The 19537-nt window shown below is 39.2% G+C and overlaps 1 protein-coding gene across 6 annotated transcripts in view; it reads left to right on the top strand.

The window, feature by feature from the left end:
- Nucleotides 1-19537, top strand: part of MAMLD1 (mastermind like domain containing 1) — a 247384-nt gene that overhangs the window by 69984 nt on the left and 157863 nt on the right. For all 6 annotated transcript variants that reach the window (XM_064426924.1, XM_064426926.1, XM_064426931.1 and 3 more), the window contains exon 3: nt 2792-2919. The gene's annotated coding sequence lies outside the window, so the exon portion shown is untranslated. The remainder of the gene's footprint in view (nt 1-2791; nt 2920-19537) is intronic.

Below are 19537 nucleotides of genomic sequence, written 5' to 3'. Positions count from 1 at the left end.
ACCTTAGGAAAGCAGGGGACAAACTATAAAAGATCAATTTTCAATCTGCAGCTGAATTAACTAGGAAAATACAGTTTGCCAGTACTGGGCTCTCCTGAATCCAGGCTTGTCACTGGGGTGAAGAGGCTCTTTCTCAGAGGACAAACACCCACAGAGTTAAGGGAGAATGGGTTTGTGACTGGCCATGTGAGCTTTTGCTAAAATACCAGTTCAAGCACAGAAGCCTGACCTATGACTTTTTCTGTGAGTGTTTTTGAGGCAAAGTCATGCATATTCTGCGATGAATGGAACCTGAAATGTAGAGGCTCAGCATTGCTACTAGCACTGAAGTGCCTGACTATAAATAGTGTATTTCAGTCGATTTTAATCCTGAGAAACAGCATTTATCTCATGACAGCCCCCTCTCTTCTTTTTTCTCCTTATGTAAACTGCTTCCTTAGAGATCAATTCAAACAGATAAACACATTAACTTCTTAAGTAATAATTATGGCAATGTAAACAATATAACAAATGATGGAACATGTTAAGAAATATATACATCCTCATCAAATGCTGAGATTTGTAATAACCTGCTTTGACTACACTTTCATTGTAGTCATTCACTGTAGTCTCACCTGTTTTACCTGTTGCTTTTTTACTGTCATGAAATTGCAAACTACAATTATCTTCAGCTATACCATGTTACACACTGAAGGCACGGCACATGAACAGAGCCCAGTCCATCTGCATATTTACATATATGTCTGCTTTTAAACAAGTAAGCTTTGTGTGTCTTGCAGCCTACCTTCTCAGATGCTTGACTGTGCTCTGAGTTTATGAAATTTATATCTCCTGGTGAGAAAAGGAACCGAAGGCTTGGGTGACTTTCACACATCTGTTGTGCAAATACTGCCTGTACCTGTGAGCTGCCTGTGCTATTGGATCTCCTGCCTTGATAGGAATGTCTTTTTAGGTGCCCTAGCTGAGAAGCAACTTAGAAATTGTAAGGTAGTGCTATTGAAACCAAAAATACATAAATTGGGTGTCTTGTCAGCTGATACCTCTTGCTTTAATGGCAGTAAAGGCTGCTGACACGTGTGGTCGCAGCAAGAAGGCTCTGCAGTGTGAATGGAGCAGCTGCTGCTGATCAGGGAGGGAAATCAATGACTCAGCATTCATCAGAAGCATCCTCCTGCTGGTCACCACTGCCAAGTGCCAACTCATCGATTTTTCTCCCTGCTAGGCGAAGACTGCTCTATTTTCTTTACAGCAAGCTCTAAAATGTTTCCAGTGCAGTGTATGCAGCTGTCAGCTCCCATTGGAGGGTCTCAGTAGGAGCACCCCAACACATGAATTGCATTGGGGCTGGGGCATAAATCTCAAATTTGCCCAATGTAGTTTTTTTTCAAAGTGTCTGAAGCTCAGCATGTGTGAATCTACAAATCACCCTATCTACCCCAATCAGCACAAACGAGGTGTCCTGCTTACCATAAGCTCACTAAATATTTTTTCTTGTGAAGTGGCAAATGGAACACAATATGCATGGCTAACAGATTCACAGCTACTGAAACAAATCCAACAGCATGCACTTGTCATCAAGAAATATGTCTAGGAAAACCTCTCTAGCCACAGAGCTTCAGCACAGCATGTGAGTACCAGCCAGTCCTTCGGTACTCAGCCAAAGAGATTGCCATATATAGTGCACATGAGGAGTGCTGCCCTTTGATTTCTCTTTTTAAAAGAAATCATCCTTGCAGCTGTTCTCCATTGTCCCTCAGTCTTGAATATCTTCTTTATTTAAAGAGACCCTGGGAATCAAAAATAGAGTCAGAAAGGGGTCTTTGTCTGCCAGTATTAAAATCTTGTGAGTCATGTTTTCTGAAATCTTTCATAAAATTCAGTCAGAATTCAGCTCACAGCTTCAACTTCAGAAATGCTGTGAAGGTGACTACAAACAACGATATTCATTTACAATTTGAGAAACTCATTTACCCTGAAATGTGTGATATATTCACATACATCTCTTTTCCGTTTCATTTACAAAGAGCAACAGAATTGTGGCGTTGAACAATAAAGCTTGAAAGCTTTCAGTTCTATTCCATTTTAAAGATGCAAATGAGACAAGTTCTGAAATCTGCAACCTAGCTTCTGCTTGCTGATTTTAATCTAAGAAATGGCATGTTTACTAAAATACCTACTGAAACAGAAGACTTACTTAAAAGCAGTATCTCACTATATTAGAGTTGCAAAGATTTTCAGACCTGTAACATGGCTGTTTTCTTCAGAAACAAGGAAATATGCAAATAAGTTGTTATTTATAATAGCTGCTGCTTGCTATGTTTGTAAAATAATTATATTTACCCGTTAATTGACCTTGTGTGCACAATAGGGACAAAAATAAAGAAATGATGCATGAAAATTCAGAGTAGCACTGAATTGGATTGGTTTGGAAAAATATATTAACTGTTAATTTTCAAAAATAGCAAGCAATTAATTGCTGCTGTAATGAACATTTCTGTTTTACTCTGGCAGCCATACCATGTTAACATAATATAGTGCAAGTCAAGGCAGACCACTTGATTGCAGTGCTTGTGCTGCAGTAAGTACAGCTTTGGTTTAATGTTAAATTTTCATCTCAAATGTTCTTACAGGAATGCAGATGTTGTCCTATTTGTTGGTCTTGTTAAGATCTCTGTCATGTGAGTGCCAGTGCGTGTAGTAACACCTAATAAATTATGTAAAATGTTTCAGTGTACTGCACTTGTATGACCATTTCAATATACTGTAATTGTTTTCCGCACTTCCCCCACAGGTTAGTCTGGCTTCCAGCAGAGGCAGAAGTGAATAACAAGCCAATCAACATGCAAAATATTGAACAGAGCAGCTCAGCACACAGCCATCAGCCAAACGTGAGATGAGCCTGTGGCTGCAGACAGGACGGTGAGTCTGTGCTCGGCTTCCTGAGCCTTGCACGTTTCTCCCTGCATCTTCTGAATCACATTTCTCTTGTTTACTGGTCCAAATGAGCTGTTCCTCATCTCAGCACTGATGATTAATACAGTGATAGAAGTAGGGCCAGGTTGTTTTCATTGCCAAGAACCAGTGAGGGTCTTCATTTTGCCTGTTTGGAGCTTTGGAATTTATCCCAGGGGAATAAGTGTGAGCCCCCAGTCTTGATCTGGGATGGGAACAGCAGGTAATGTGGGGATATGTTCTGGTGATGCTGGCTGGCCCTTGCAGTGTTCAGCACTCAGGACCCTCCTCTGACATGCAAAGGCACCTGGTCTGGCCTTACATGAGGAAGTTTGATCCCATTACAGTGTGTGATTCTCTGCCATGCCCAGGTGGTACATTCCCTTTTACTTCAGTAGATTTGACTTGAGCACCTCATCATCCAAAGCCATTCAGTTTATGGCTCAGGGAGTTTTCTGTTGGACAAACCCAGGTCTGTTGTTTACAGTGGTACTTGGAGGGCCTGCTTTTGGAAGGTGTTCTGCCTTTGCCTTTGGAGCCCACTGAGAGCCTGCTTGCATAAGGAATCTCTTTTGTCTAGTGGGAAGAGCTGGCACTGGCAACTGAGATGGGGCCACTGGGCTCCCTCTGGATGGGCCACACTTCAAAGATTCTAGAAGGTTGCAAATGTCAGCCTGTGGGGTACTTAACCAGTGATTTGAAAATGAAAACCTCTGAATTGCATCACAAATCCTCTGAGGCATCCAACACTTTTTTTTATTCATCATGTTTTTAACTCAATTTTGTAGCATTTCTGAAATTCACATTAGCTACCATAAGACTAGATGGATGACTGCCCACAATTTGGCTCAGTTCTCAGTAGTCAGGTACCTACAAGTTGGGAAGCATGGATTTTTGCCTGTGTAGGTTGGTTCCTTTCTGTGAAACAAGTAGAATGTTTTTGCTGTATCTTTTCCAGAAATGAATATTTTACAATCCTCGTCTTGTGCCAGAACACCCTTATGAAAGCAGCTAACCTGTGCTAATGATTGTTAAGAATAAAATGGAAAAAAAATGAGCACAGGAACTTATCTTCTCTGAATTTATGGCATTGCAGTCCTTCCCATGGCAACACAGATAGTCAGATGGTTCAGTAGCAAAGTACAAGCAGGAAGAAAAGGCAAACAATGACAGGGAGGGAAAAATAGGGGAAAGAAAGCAATGTGATTTTCTATCTATTAGACTAGCTTTCTATTAGACTAGCTTGTCTAAAACCTATACAGAAAGCCCTTTAATATCCCATTATACTGTATACTGAAGCATTCAGGTCTAATACTATTACTGATAAAGAAACCAAAAGCATATTTACAGAGACTGAATGTCTATAAAGAGCAGATCAAGCAAGTCTCTTGAGAGAAGAAAGTCCCATATCAGATTATTGTGTGAAAAAAAATAGCATGCTCATCTCAATTACAGCACCAATTTGGTTTATTTAAAAAGGAAGTAATTCTGGGTTTATATCATAAAATCACTTTTTTTAAGCCTGTAAACATCCAATAAATTAAATTTTTAGATAAGATCCATTTTGTAAAAAGCTATTTATGAAAAGCTTCAAATAATAATTAGGGAGGATTTAATAACCTAATCACTGACTAATGCTAGCACACAGTAAGTACACTGAATTAGATCCTTTTGTGGAGTTACTGTTTTACCTCATCTCATTTGGCAGCTTATTATACAATGTAAGTTGCTCAAGCCTATAATCCCTAGACCAGTGAAGGTATGTAGCAGAAAAATTCTGATTGTAGTCTCTTGAGTTGGTAAGTAAAAAATCTTGGAAAATGTTTGTCAGGATAACAGTCTAGCTGAACCTAATGCAAAAGCAAAGGAAAATGTTAAACTGTAAATTTATGAATGTTAACATCTAAAACATAAAAGAAAATTATGCTGCTTAGCATAAACATAGATTAAATATTGTCAGTATGGCATGGAATATTTAAGCTTTTCCTTTAAAACTATATGCATATTTTGGCTTGGTTAATTGCAGTGCTCTGCTAAATGTTGCAGGTATTCTACTAAAGTTAATATGAGTCCTCTTGTTTATTTTAATGTACTTTGAACCAGACTCTGGAATTAATTTAATTCCTGGTCATCCAATTTACCTCTAAATAAAAATAAGTGAAATGGCACCCTGAGCTTGGCGAGAGAGAGAGAGAGAGGGGTGATGGCCCAAAATCAGAAGCATAACACTTATACTAAGTTATATCCCTTAGAACTAAAACTACCACTTCACTTCTTGAATCTTTTCTAGTGAGATTTAATTTAATTTTTAAGAACTTCAGGGCAGGTTAATGAAGGTCTACTCACATAATAGACACAAGATATTTTAAATGGGTCAAACCAAAACCCTGGACAGGCCATTACGATACTTTGGGAGTTTAAAATCCTGAACCAAACTTCTTGTGTTAGCAATGCTTGGCCATAGTTGCTCTTAGCACTGATGCTCTCAGTGGTCGCTCCTCAGTGTTCTGTCACACCTCTCTGCTTGTCACAAGCACCAGACACACCACACTGAAACACAGCACACCAGGGCAGCAGCACACCCTGGACACAGCAAGGTACATTTCGCTGTGTATGCTGAAATATCAGAGGGCACTGAAGTAGTTAAGAGAAGGCAGAAGAGGAAAAATACAAATACAATCAAGCAGAACTGTATGTATATATATATATATATATATATATATATATATATATATATATATATATGCAGATTAGAGAACAGATCCTTCATGTTGGAACTGTCCTCAAGGAATAAAAAGAAAGATTAAAAACAGTCAAATCAACAAGTGACCAATTCCATAGGTACTCTTCTGGTGCCATTGAAAAGTTTCCACTGAAGCTACCTATAGTGATACAGTCATAAAGATCTGGCTCTTAAGAGCTCCATGTGGTGTGTGCCCTTCAAAATCCACCTGAAAGGCAGTCAGGTACCTGTAATGAGAAAGTTTAAAATTCTTTTGTTCGAAACCTAAAAAGCCTCTCTCATTTTTTCACTATGTGTGTATATATATGCCTGACAAAAAGTTAGCCCTTAAAACCCTATGTAATTGCATGCATTATATTTGTGGAAGTGTCTTATTGCCACTGCATTGCTATTAAAATGCAAAGCAAGTGCAAGCATGTCATGTTTATTAAACCACTAAAAAAAAGTTCCGACAGTGTTATGACTTCAGTTTTCAAAGCATATAAATGGGCAGGGCAAAAAGGGAGAGGAATCAGAAACCAAACTCTCAGTTTACTCTTTCATGCCTCATTATTGGAACAGGCAGGGTGGAATATGTTTTCCTTTGAGATGTCTGCAATAATAATCTTAAGACTTAGAATAAATGATCTCAAAGTACATTGCAAATTTAACAGTTTGATATCAACTTAAGCACAAGATGATTGCAGCTATAGCTGAGATTTCCTAAGCAAAAGGCTTACAGCAAGGGAAGAACATGTTCTTTTTTTCCCCTAAGAAAAGGCAAAGGAATCATAGGTGTGCAGGGTGTAATTATGCAGGCTGAAATGAGGCCAGTTCACTACAGCTAATTCCTTATTCTTTACAAAAAGTGCTGCAGATGATTAGATTGTCAGTTTCAAGTATCATCTGCAAGGTGGCAGCTCCAGTAGCTTATCCAGCAGTATCCAGTTTTCAGAGCATGGGATAAATCCAGGCAGGGCAACATGCAGCATTTGCCCTCATTTTTTTGTGACCCCACGTTCCACATCAATGGAGCTGGGGATCCAAGGCCTTCTCATTCATGCTTTCAGCTTAAAGTTTCTATTTATTGAATCAGCCCTTCCATTATCATCATTTATGTACTATTCATACATAATTTCTATCTATTGTAGTACCTCTTCCCAAGATTTAAATAACTCTGGCACTGAATAGCTTGTGCAATCTGAGCAAATAGTCTTAAACTATCAGAATAGCTTTATCTGAAACATATTTACAAACAGATTAAAGGAAGAACATTGTTTGTGTTCTTTTTGTGTTTTGTGAATAAGAGTTATGCAGGAATAGAGATACTCAGCATTGAATATGTTCTGGCAACAGACAGATGCAGCCCCAGCAGATGAAGAAAGTTGCTATGACTTCAAAATGAACTCTCTCTGCATGTTCTGGAAATGTTCTCCACTGTCCAGTTAATTACATAGCTTTGTATTTTTTATTATATGTAAGATGTTGCTGAAGACCTGATAACCTTGGGCTTATTTTAACTTCTAGCTCTTCTGGGTAACATCCTTTACTCTACTTCAGCTGTTCCTTTCACAATCTTCAGCCACTCAGATGTTGCCAATCCAGCATCATATCCAGATTTTTAACTTGAAAAACTGCATTGCTACCATTTCTTTGCATCATAACTGTTGGTTGTTGTGCAATATCCCAAATTGTTCTGAGATCATGAGATAAAAATAGATCATTGGGAATCCAGCAGAGATTGAGCCAGTAACCACACATAATTCTTGCACTCTAAAGATTCCATTGCAGATGCAGTTTTTGAGAGAATGTACCAAAAAAATATGCTTTTAAACTAAAGCTAGGCTCAAAAGTGGAAACTCCTCTTCAAAAAGCATAGGTCTGCTGTGTTGGGAGAGTTGTTCTAGAAAAGTGTGGACATGGGGAGAGTATGAGTGTTGTCCAGGAGGACCTCCTTCAAGTCCCTGCTTTTCTTCAACAGCTCTAGGAGAGCTGAGCAGGGAGTCTGGTCAATGCAAGCAGTGGTAGAAGGCACTTCAGCTTGTTTTCTCAGATCCCAGTAGAGCAGAAGGTGCAATATATCTCTCCCTCTCCTTGTGTCTGGCTAAAGATGCCATCCAGAATTCTGCTAGAAAAGTAAAAGGGGAAGCACTGGCATCTGTAGTCTTTGATAGAATGTGTAATGACCCAAGTTGCATGAACTATGGCAAGCCCTTGCTTACAGTAGATGTGGAAAAAGGGAATGAAGAGCAGCTGCTATTTAGGCATGTTTTACAATTGCATTAGTTTTGTTTCATTTCAATTTCAAAGTGCATATTGCATGTTGAGTTGTGATAAATATGTATTCAAGACAGGACTTTCATTCATATTTTTCGTATTTTAGGTAGAAATTTGAAATGGATCATCAGAAATTACTTTTACAAACCTGTTGGTTTGTAGGCTTCTGACAATGCAATTCTCAATCTATTTGAACCCCCTCTTTCTTTCCTTGCACTCTGTTTTGCTGTGTGCTTCTCTGCATTCTGAAATGTTTCCTTTGTGAAATTATACACTTTTACCTTGATGTTCTTCCTGAAGAAGTTCATAGCAGATAGGAAGTCCAAGTCTGTGTGAAAAGGAGAGTCCATTTCATAACTTATGGGTGGGACAGAAGCATTTTTATTGTTTAATCTTTCCTTGGAAAGGTGGTAGGGCTGGCCAAACACAGTGCAGCTGCCGCCTTGGCTCTAAGCACTGACATGGCACTAGCACTATATGTAAGAGTTTATATCAGGACAAACCTGGTGTATGGTATCTAACACTTGTGTTTACCTCTAATTCAAAAGCACAAGAATTCCTTCTTGCATCTCCTATTATAAAGTTGTACCATAGTAAGTTGATGCAGGCTGTGCACTCCTTCCCTCTCTGGGTAGATCTGGTCAGAGAACAAAGGTTTCCAATTCCCAGGAGTGTCCAGAATGGAGCCTTGCTAATGCTGTTTGCTTTTTGCTGTAGAGTTCTCGTGTCTGTGATGTGGTGGTGTGTGATAATTTAAGGACAGATGTAGAAACACTCCTTCCTTGGCTCTCTGGAAGCAGGCTGGCAGTATTCAATCGTTATTACATTAAGATGATTCAAGGCTGAGAATACTGATGCCACCCTTCCCCCAGCACTCTGCAGACACACACAGACACATGCACACAGAGTATTATCTCTGTTTGCCTTACTAATGTCATTGTGCAGTATTCCATTTTCCTCTCTCTTCTTGTCCCCAGGGTCTGTAACAAACCCCTGCTGGACCTTTTATCCACCCACTAAGTCCAGATTAATTTATTATACTCCATCTAGTTTTTGAACTGTTCCTTCTAAATGTGCGATGGGGCTTAGGGCTGTGCAAAGGGGATTCAAGGATAAAGGGAGAAAACATCCTCAGGCTGTAGCTTACAGTGAAAGGTTGTGTTACAGTAGGAGCACCTCTACTATAATTATGCATAGCCATGGAAGATGATGCAGGAGGAATGACTGATTAGAGCTCATATTTAGCTAAATTAACATCTCAAGTCCATTTTTTTTGGTGTAAATCTGAGTTCATCATAATCTAAAAGCAAATATTTGCCTTTAATATCTCTTATTTATGCACAGAATACAGTGTACTCTTCATTTCCTTCTTAATTATTATTATTTTTTTAAACAGCTTCCAGGCAGAAAGTCAAAGCCTGCTGTGTTTTATATTATACTCTGCAACTCATTTTCCTGTTTTTTTTTTAATAAAACATCTAATTAATCCATGTAATCTGAATACTGTCTGTTTAAATTCAACATGCTAGTGAAAGAACTGAATGAAAATGCAGCTAATTTGTTATACCTATGAAAGTAATTGGTAGGTAAAAATATATAGAGATAAAAAGTTGAATGCTGTATGCCCAGTATGTGAATAGTGACTGAAAACAAATAATAATAAGGGTAACTATGAGTAGAAAATGTCTGAAAAAAAGGTCTTCAGTGGAGTGAAAATTATTCTTGTCATTGCTGCCATCTCATTTTGGTCATTGCATAACATGAGCTGGGGCTGATGATCTTGCATTGGTACCAATAAATTCTATTTTTTTCCATTTGTGGGAAGTCTCAGTATGAGGTTTTTACAGGATTCTGATAAAAAGAAAGCTTCAAAGACTGTTGCAACCCAACCCTCTTTATCTTAGGTTGAACACAATGAATGACTAGAAGTTTCTTTATCTCTGTCTGACTCAGCATCTTCCTCTGGGGAAAATACAAACAAGAGGAGCTGGGGCCAATCATGTATTTAGAAATTGTGTAACTTCAGGTGGCAAAGTCTGTAATAAAAGAAAGGGATTAGAAAAGTGTGCCTTTTGATGAATTATCACCAGCACAATTTTTAATGGAATATTTGTCAGGCTTTTGCATGAAATACCAGCAGCTCTTTAACATCTTTAAAATTATTACCTAGACAATTTCCAGTAATGAGGAAGTTTAAAATCGATGTAGGAAATATTACTATAGTAAAAGTAAAAAGATGCCTCCAAATGGTAATGTACAAACTCTCACAAGGGAAAGCTTACTTGCATATGAAACTTTCCCAGTAGAAACATTATAAATCATACATAAGTCAGAGTATGAATGATAAAAAGAAAAATAACTATCAAGATAAAGTTTAGAATTACTTAAAGTGTTCATGTTTGGCACAGAGAAATGCAAGGAGAACATGTTTGTTAAGCATGGTCAGCAGAAACTTGGCATCTCACGATATCTGAGTGGAAGCCTGGAAGTCCTGTTTTTTTGAAAAATGTATTAGATCCATTTCTTTGCTCTCTTTTGCATCTGCATCAAAATCAGTCATGACACATCACTGCTAATGGAGAGCAGTGTAGCAAATGGAGAGCAAATGGAATTTTTTTCCTCAGGAAATCTCACCTTTGAGGCAGAATGACTTTTGCATGGTCTTGCTTTCACCTATTTTTGCAATTGAGCCTACCAAAACCAAAAAGGATGTGTGGTTTCCCCTCTGGCATAGGGTTGGTCATTCACATTTAGATCCCAGGATGAAATCTCAGCGCTGTTGTACCAGTGGCAAAATTCCAAATGACTTAAACGGGAGCAGCAGCCTTCTGACCCCCTGTTTCGTTAACTTCAAGGAACCGTTTGTTCTTGACGGTGACTATTTGCACTGCAAAAACAAATGGGCACATTTTAAACTACCTAGAAATCTCAGTGTTAGCAAATCAGTCAGATTTTTTTCCAGATCTAGTTTGAAACCATACTATGGCTGCGTTCCTATACCTAGGATCACTTTGTCTTCATGTTGTACAGAGCAGTAACAGGAAGATTGTCTCCATCCTTCTTACAGGGTTTCATAAATTATATTCTGACTGAGATAGAGCAGGTGGCAAAACAAGGACATGAGTGACATGGGAAAATCAAATAAAAATAAAATAAATTACATTTAGCAGGGAAGCTTGGGCTACATTTTCTCTACAAAACCACTCTCATTGAGAAGCTGCAAGAGCCATGCTAAGTTCTGCTGTGTAAGTACAAGTGGGACCTTGAACATGGCTGGCTCCTGGGCAGTAACACAAATGGGACTGGAGACTGCATCCATTTTCCAGGAAATACATATTTTTACTGTAACACTTTAAAAAACATCCACAAGATTATAAAAGCAGCTAATAGTCAGGACTGCAGATGCCTAAATTAGATTCTGTTACAGCTAAACCCAAAATGACTAATGTAATATTCCACTTCAAAGAAAAACTTTCTATAAGATAACAATGCAAATAAAGCTTTACCTTGTAGTTTAATTTTTAGATTGCCACCAAATCATGCAGAATTGTCATAGAAGTATCTACAACAATCTTTCCTGTAGGTGCTTCCATCTTTCAGTGTTGTCATATCTCACCACTGGCTACAAGTTGCCTTCATCTCTGATATGTTTCATGGCATGGGAGTTGGATGATCTCAGTCACCTGGCAAGGTGGCTCCACATGGAGCCTCCAGAAGAGATTGCAGAGGACACCAGAATTGTCGTTCAAAAGGTCCCTGTTTAATTTACACAAGGACAGAGGAGTGAATACTAGGCTATTTACAAATTCAGCTGTGCCCTATTTCAGTATGAGACAAAGTCACATTGCATAAAGGTAATGCTGTGTGCCTGGTTCAGGCATATTTGACAGTTTCCACTTCTCTATTCTCAGCTTGCTTTTGTGTGAAGCAAATGTTTTACAGGGGTTTGGGTTGTGTGCTCTGCCAGCACACTGCTTGGCCAAGCACAGCAAAGCTGGTAATTCCCCTACAGTGAGGGCATATCCTCTTTTTATATGGTGAGCAGGTTTGCAGTTTCCTGGTCTTTAAAGCCCGGCAAGAACAGCTGGCCAAGGCTGTAAATGGCAGAGGTGCTGGGAATCAGCTATGGTCCATTCCCAGCTGGCAGCCTGAACAGGCTGCCTGCCTGCAAGGGTGAGGGGGCTGTGGACTGGGAGCTTTTGCAGAAGAGAAGGCAGAGGAACGCTACAGCCAGGGATTTCTGGGGGCTCGAAAGAGTACTTCTGCCTAACTTGCAGAAGATAAGTATCCTTGGCAATTGTGTCCTATTCTTGGGCTGAAAATAAAAGCTTATTCTAGAGATTTTTTTACAGGAGAATGCTGGTAGCTGTCCCTGCATGGTCAGCTTATGTGCAAAGTAAAGGCACAGCTGTTACCCTGTCTTTGGGTAATTTTGTCATTCTTTTTTTGCAAAGGGAAAGATTCAGCTACTTTCTTAAACATTTGTTGCCAGAGGTTTTTAGAGCTTTTCCAGTGCAAAAATGGAGAAAGCCCTTAGAGTGGGTCACCATACCTACTGACACTGCAGACAGTGCTGCAGGTCTGTCCTGTGTGGTGATTTGTCTCTCTCTTGACTTGAAAAGAAGTAAGGGGAATCCTAAAACACACTGAACTTCCTAGATTTCGGGTGGAAATGCAGTGTGAGAGCTTTTATATAACAAGACTTGGAATGGGTATTTTTGGACAAAAAACGTAACTTGTCTTCCTTTGCTTACAACTTATATTTACCTTGACTTAGTAGATTTGGGTCTCTGTCTATTACTAGCAATTTTGGTGGCAGTAGATGTCCATTGGTGCCAAGCACTAGTAACAGACAATTACATTCCTGAAAAAGTAGTAAAGATAAACTGTGGGACAGTGGGTTTAGTTCATCAAAACAGGGCTATTAGATCTTTCCTGTTGTACTCCCTGGCATGGCTCAGTCTCTCTTTGAGTAGGGTATGCAGATCAGTAGAGGAAAAACTTCAGGAGAGTTCTCTAATAAAAGTCATGAGATAAGGAGATGCTGTTGCAAGTGAGAACTGCTGTTATTTTTTCTGCCAATTGATGTAGAATAATTCATGTAGCAACACTTTCAATTTTGGAATTCAAATTCAAATAATACTATTTTTTCCAGTTATTGTGCTGTTGTTAATGACTAAGGCTTTGTCTGAGCCTAAGAATTTATTTATGACTTTGACCTGCTTTGAGCCCCAGTTTACTTGGAGTCAGACTGATGATTACATGCAGACTATACCTTTTTAATTTAGCTAACAATCTCAATTCTCAAAGTAGATTACGTTTGAAGTCTTCAACAAATATTTACTAAATGTTTGCCATTTGTGTGGGTAGAAAGGCCCTAGGAAAAATCTCTGAGATGAGCACAAAAGCTGTAGTGCACAATAATAATGAAGACAAAGCAACACAATTTTAGTGGACAAATCTGTGCATCTGTTTGAAAGGAAAAGTCTGAAGAGGGTCACCAGTCCTACTGGCAGTCCTCACGCAGTAGCTGTTCTCCTAATCTTTCATACATAAAAGTTCCTGAAACTGGTCACACAGAACAGAACTTTTCAGTGTTTACATCCAGGACCAACTGGACAGATGTGTTTAGGGAGGATTGCTGTTTGCTGATGTGATGTATGGGATAAACACAGCTCCAACAGCTATTTCTGACTAAACAGGAAACAACCAAAGCCAGGCCAGCTCTGTGCTTTGTTCTTCTGCTATGTGTCACCTTTACTGAGCATAAAAGTGAGTCAGATATTGAATGTCGTTTTTGAAATTACTTTTGTTTCTGTTAGAACAGAAATGAAAGTTTGTTGAAAACATAGAAGTTTATCCATGTGCACACATATTATCTTTTAACATGTTTGAAGCTCTATTTTCAGAAGCCTACCTCAAGTGTACCTAATGCAGAGTCTTGTAAATAATCCTGTAAGGCACAGTTGTTTACTAATAATAGATATTCTGGGCAAAGCTGATTGAAGTGCTGCTTTACAGTGATCTGCTGAATTGAAAATCCTTTGCAAACAACATTTTTACATTTCAAGGTAACGGTTAAATTACCTAGACTTGGTATCCCACACTCAAAATTCCTCTTTACACTGGCACAGGGAATACTTATTTTAAGCACATCCAGTAAAATACATATTTTAAATTATATTTTACAGTTCAGTGATTTCTCTAACCTGAAGATCCCAAAGTGCTTCTCATATGGAGGTGAAGTTAGCTTAAGAAGAGTCCTGTGAGCACAATTATTCCCACTTTGCATACAGAGAAAATGAGCAATGAAAACGGAGGGTTTGTTGAAGGTTGCACACAGGTGCTGGCAGTAAGAATAGAACCTGCACTTCTTGCCTCCCACTCCTGTGCTTTAACTATAAAGCTGCTATTAGGCTTTCCACATCATCCTGTGATTGAGTAACTTTCATTGTATCAGTGGAGATTCAGGAATTCTGAGCTAATTAATGCTCTGGCACTTTTCAAACCCTCAGCTGCTCTTTACCTCTGATGGTTCCATAGGGTTCGATGACTTGCAGTGATGTGTCTCTGAAGAGACAACAAAGAAAGGCAAATAAAGGATGGGGATTCACTAACCTTGTCTCACAAAGGTAGGGGCTGCACTCAGAAACATTTGCTTAGATTTTATAGGCTCCTTATTCTTTTTAAACAGAGGGTGTAAAAGCTTCTAAGGGGGACCCTGTCATGTTTAAATCTGATAATTTGAAAGTTCTTTAATACTGCTGGCTGCACTGCTTTTCCAGTGATTACAGTAAATCACCTGAATTCTCTTTTAAAACTCTGCCTTTTCTGTGAGATCAAATTAAAACCCATGATTCCTATATATGCTACAAGGAATCAAATATTACAAATAGTCTGCCAGCTGCTCTTCTAAACAATTAGGGAGGGACATAAGCTGACACTGATATGGATCAACACATCCCAGAAGTTTGGGTTAAAATTTTTTGGTTCAAATTTGATGACCCACTGTGTGTAGAGTTAACTCTTTCAGCTTTTCTGGTAGTAAGAAGATGAATTGTGAAGACAACAAAGAGGCTAAGCTATTAAGAGTGATGAATTTTGGAGCAAGCCATTTTTTCAGTCCAATTAACAGCACATGGCCTGTCAGTAATGGTTGGGCATCACAACCCAGTAAATTGCAAACAATCAGGAGGACTTAAAAACATTCATCATAAAATTGTAATGTCATCTCAGTTTTCACTGTTACTCTTGGTCTCTCTTCACATGGCAAAGGTTTATGTTTTGTTTACATTTTACTTTGGTATTTTAATATGTTCCAAAAACCCCAAAGTGGGTCATGAATATATATATACCCAAAATATGTAACTTACCACGTTAGAAACAAAATATATAAAACACAAGTTCTTTCTAAAACTATTTTTCTTTTATGTAAAGCAAAACCATACAAATAGGATGTTTTTCAAACCTAGACCTCTAAATATGACTTTAAAGCTAGCAATACATATACATCACTGTAGTAACTGAATGCTCCAAATGATTAAAAAAAAAGTCAAAAAATCTATGAGCAAAACAGTGTGAGGAACACAGGGATGAAATAACTTTGCAGTGTTAATAGGGTTTAATGTATGAAGCATTAAGCACTGCTGTAGCACTCATAAAGGAACATGGCTAATGCTTAAACTTGTTTGACATCAGAGCCTTTTTACTACTTATATTCCAACATATTTACAAATTGAGAAGAGGCTTGTTGAATCTTGTTCCACGATAGACTTCTGAAGTATTTGGGCTGGCAGTTTTCAATTACTTCATCTTGGCTGGGATTCAAAGCAGGCCGGCACACGGGGAGGGAGGGAGGCATTCAGCTGGACCAGCTGAAGCACAAGGGGATAACACACAGGCTTAAAGGGGAAGAGCCCAAAGTCTGGGCTCTTCTTGACATACATCATTAACTATTAATAGAGATTCATTATTTTGTGGATTTGTCACAATTGGCTCTTAGGACAGGGTGTCTACATGCTTTACTAATTATCCTAACCTGCTTGGAGGCACGTTTGTGAATGCCAGTCATTTACTGCCAATTTACATACTTGGGGGAGGGGACTGGGGAGAGAGATTCATGATATAAAAACAGGTTTGAGTTAGTGCATTAATGTTTCCCTCCAGCTCACCCTGTGCCATGGCTTGACACGTCCATCTCTGTCCTAAATAAACCTAACCATTTGCATCCTTTCCAAGTGACAGGAAAGCTGAACAATTTCATCAAGATTAATTCCTGGTAATAATGTCAGTCATTTTAGGGTGTTTATAGAGAATGAAATTATATATTTATGATACAGTCCTGATTGACTATTTTATGTGAAATGTCAGTGTTTTCTCTTTGCATAACACACCTTGCAGTGTGTCAGGAAGCATATTCCTAAGGGAATCCATAAGGGAGCACAGACCTTCTGTTTGAATGCATATTCCTTTATTGTATTCCTTGCCTTGAGGTTTGAAGTAACTTGTTTTTACCCAGAAAAGAGGGTGGGCAAAGCTCAGAGTATGGGTGTTGGGGCAGTGGCATTAGCCATCCATGGCTAACATGAGGTATCTTGCCTGACTGTGCTGTGCCATCATCACTGCACTCGCTGTGCTTTGTCATCCTTAGGTGGGTGGCTGCTGTGGCAAGATGCTTCTGTTCAATGAATCAATTGTAAATGAATGTTAGGCTTCTGCAGGGGAAAATTTCTTGCCTCCTTCTGTGACTTCCCACCCCCAAACTTTCTCTTCCTAGTCTCCTCTGACATTCTGCAACAGATTTATGAAAATCAAATACTTTAATTGTAAAACTGCTACTTAATTGACAACACACAGGATTTATTCAGTGCTCAGCTCCTAGAGATCACTTTATTTAGCATTCCTCTTTTTGTGTTCTCTTTCCCCATCTTACCAAATAAATTTAATATTGAAACACATGCCACAATGTTTATGAGGTAAATGTCAGCATCACAGTGAGCTTTAAAGACATTGTTTGAAAACTTCAATATGTTTTTTCAATATTTATTTTATCCAGGGCAGGGTTCTTTGGTCAATTAGATGTAGTAGCCCTAACATGGGGGGCAGTGAGTTCTTCCTGCAGCACAGAGTTCTCCTGTGGTAGCTGTCAGTACCAGCTGCCCCTTCCCAGATCCAGCAGTATGAGGAAGGGTTCTGCTGTCTGCAGTGGCTGCAGGCTCCTGAAGGTTTCACAGTTGACCCTTGCAGCTCTTATTAAGGATGCTGCTGCTCCAAAATATCAGCCATTAAGCTCCTCACAAATGCTCTTGTAAATGTACTGCAGCCTGAAAGTGATTTTAGCATGACTGGGGAAAATGTTGTGTCTCTCTTTGTGAAGGCACAGGGAACAGGATGCTCTGTGGGCAGTCGCTGCAGTGGGGCTGCTGCTGGTATGGGGACATCTGCAGCATGCCATTAACGGATAAAGGGCATTCATTGCTTTTCCAGAGCAGTTCCTACATGGATCTAGGCTGAGCAAGTACAGAAATACCCTCTGATGAAGGAGTCGTTGGTCTCATTTGCTGGATGCAGAAGAGGCAGTGTCCCATCATGCAGGTCTGTGTCATACATGTCATGAGAATGTTTGTAGGCACATGGGTGCTGCAGAGGATCTCTGTACTGTGGGGAGACTTTGCTCTCCAGATCAGAAGTGGAATAAGCACATTTCAAAAAACAAACAAACAAAACAACCAGAAAAAAGCAAAGTGCAAAACAAACCCAAAAAATCCCCAGGCTGGAGTGAAGCCTGGCAAGATGGAGTTTGTGCAGAACATGCTGCTTCTGGAGCTTCCCAAGTTACTGCAGAGCATTTCTGAGGGGTGTGATTGTTTTAGATATTGCCTGATATTGATCAGTTTGGAAAGCCTCTCTCACCTTTGTCTCATAAACCTGTGGGAGGAGGGAGTCTCTCCCTCGCAGGAGCACTGCAGTGGGCAGCTCTGCCCACTGTTCAGCTGCTTCACACTGTGTGAGACCAGGTTTTCCCTGCCCTCACCTCACTGAGGCTGCCTACAGATAAACGAGGGCCTGTTGTAGCTGTGATTTCTAAGTATCTGCCTGGGGGCTATTTATCCCATTTATTCAGAATTGGCTTCTTTTGAAAAAGAGGAGGAGGTGAAGAGATACAGCTTCCTAGGTAGTAGTAAAGTGCATGCTGTGTGTGCATGACAATATAGGTCTCCGAGGTTTAGTGGATCTGGAATTATGCCATTTGTCTCACACTAATTGAAGCATGTGTCTACAAGTGTGCAGTGCAAAACATAAGATAAATGTCGATAATAAAAAAGGGGTATTGCATAACCTATCTTATTATTAAATATACAGTCACTTGCAGAGCACCTTAAAATGTGTGTTTTGGGAAGCTGCTCTTTTCTGTGCATATGTGTATACATATTAAGCCAATAGGATACATTTCTGCTCAGCTGATCTGAGATAACATGTAGTCTTTTTCCAGCTTTTCAGGATCTTTCCCTCATGTCTGTAAATGTACTTTGCAGTGCTTATAAAATTGTGAGTCCAGAGTAACAAGCATTTGACTTAAACTTACTTCTGTATGAGAAAAAGACTCCTCAAAGAGTAAATATTGTATCTTAAGCATGATTAAACTTCATTCTTTGTACACTGGAGTCTCTAGAAGAAGGGTTCTGTATTGTGAAATTTCAAGAGACAGCTACTGAAATGAGGCTGGACTGGATCACAATTTGAAACAGCCTGAATGTTACTGGAAAGAATGGGCACGTCTCTGTGCCCAACAGAGACGTTCAGTGAAATATATAGGTTAGTTGATTATGGACAACAGTGCAATTTGTTACTCCATTATGTTTATTGCCATGGTGTACGTGAAATCTCATTGTAAATGTTTTCAAGAAAGGGAATGAATGCTTTTTAGTTACTTGAATTTGGTTTCAGTAGGCAAGGCAAATAGATGTGTGATACTGGCTTTGGGATCAGACATTTGTATATAATTTCTGTCAGTTTTAAAGTAAAAAAAAATATTTTCAGTATGTCATTTATCTTCATTGCTATGTCTACAGTATTGCTCAGCTGTATGGAGCTGTGCAAGTGGGTGGGGAAAAAAATTAGAAACTTAGTCATATTCTAAAGATAGCAGACCATTAAGAGAGGAAACACTTCTGCTGTGTGTCTGATCTCTGCAAGCAACTGAAGCATCTACTCAGAGACTTGGGGGAAAAAAAAGAAAAAAAAAAAAAAAGATGAAATAAAAAACCCCAGCCCCCAAAGACATTTTCTATCTGTACGCTTCAGTGCAAAGCAAGTGGTGTATGCTTTTGAGGCATGATTCACAAGGCAGATTCATGTGCAAGTGACTCCAGGTACAGCAGTGGAGGTGGATCTGGATCGTGTAAGGCCAGTGCTCAATGTGGGAAAACATCTTCCTCCCACTCTCCAGTAAACAATGTCAAATCAAAAAGGTTTACATTGCAGCTTTATTGTTAACACAAGAAGATACCTGGGTCACACTAAAGGTCCATTTAATCTTATATTCTTTCTAGAATAGTAGTTAGTGTCTGATATTTAAGGAAGGAC

The sequence above is a fragment of the Passer domesticus genome, chromosome 7 (genome assembly GCF_036417665.1).
Source record: "Passer domesticus isolate bPasDom1 chromosome 7, bPasDom1.hap1, whole genome shotgun sequence".
In the NCBI taxonomy this organism is placed as follows: Eukaryota; Metazoa; Chordata; class Aves; order Passeriformes; family Passeridae; genus Passer; species Passer domesticus.
The sequence above is the reverse complement of the archived record's forward strand: the minus strand, read 5'-3'. Positions and strand labels throughout refer to the sequence as shown.